This window comes from Orycteropus afer, unplaced genomic scaffold (assembly GCF_000298275.1).
Source record: "Orycteropus afer afer isolate SDZICR_OR568_19922 unplaced genomic scaffold, OryAfe1.0 scaffold00153, whole genome shotgun sequence".
NCBI classification, from domain to species: Eukaryota; Metazoa; Chordata; class Mammalia; order Tubulidentata; family Orycteropodidae; genus Orycteropus; species Orycteropus afer.
In genome coordinates, this window is record NW_006921740.1 from 226095 (window position 1) to 226445 (window position 351).

Here is a 351-nt window from a genome sequence, read left to right on the forward strand (position 1 = left end):
ATACAACAGAACGAAACACTACCCGTCATGTGCCATTCTCACAATTCTTGCTATAATTGAGTCCATCATTGCAGCCAGTGTCAATCCATCTTGTTGAGGGTCTTCCCCTTTTTCACTGACCCTCTACTTTGCCAAGCATGATATCCTTCTCCAGGTGTGATAGTTGAAGATGTGTCAACTTGGCTGGACTCCAGTTGTGAGTGGTGGTTCCCATGATGGATCACATGACTGAGTTCTGAGCGGCCGGTCTGCCCAAGGGGAGTTTCCCCAGGGGTGTGGCCTACCTGCAATGCTATCCCAAGGACAAGCTGGAAGAATGGCATTCCGGACTATATACTTCCTGGAGTGAGC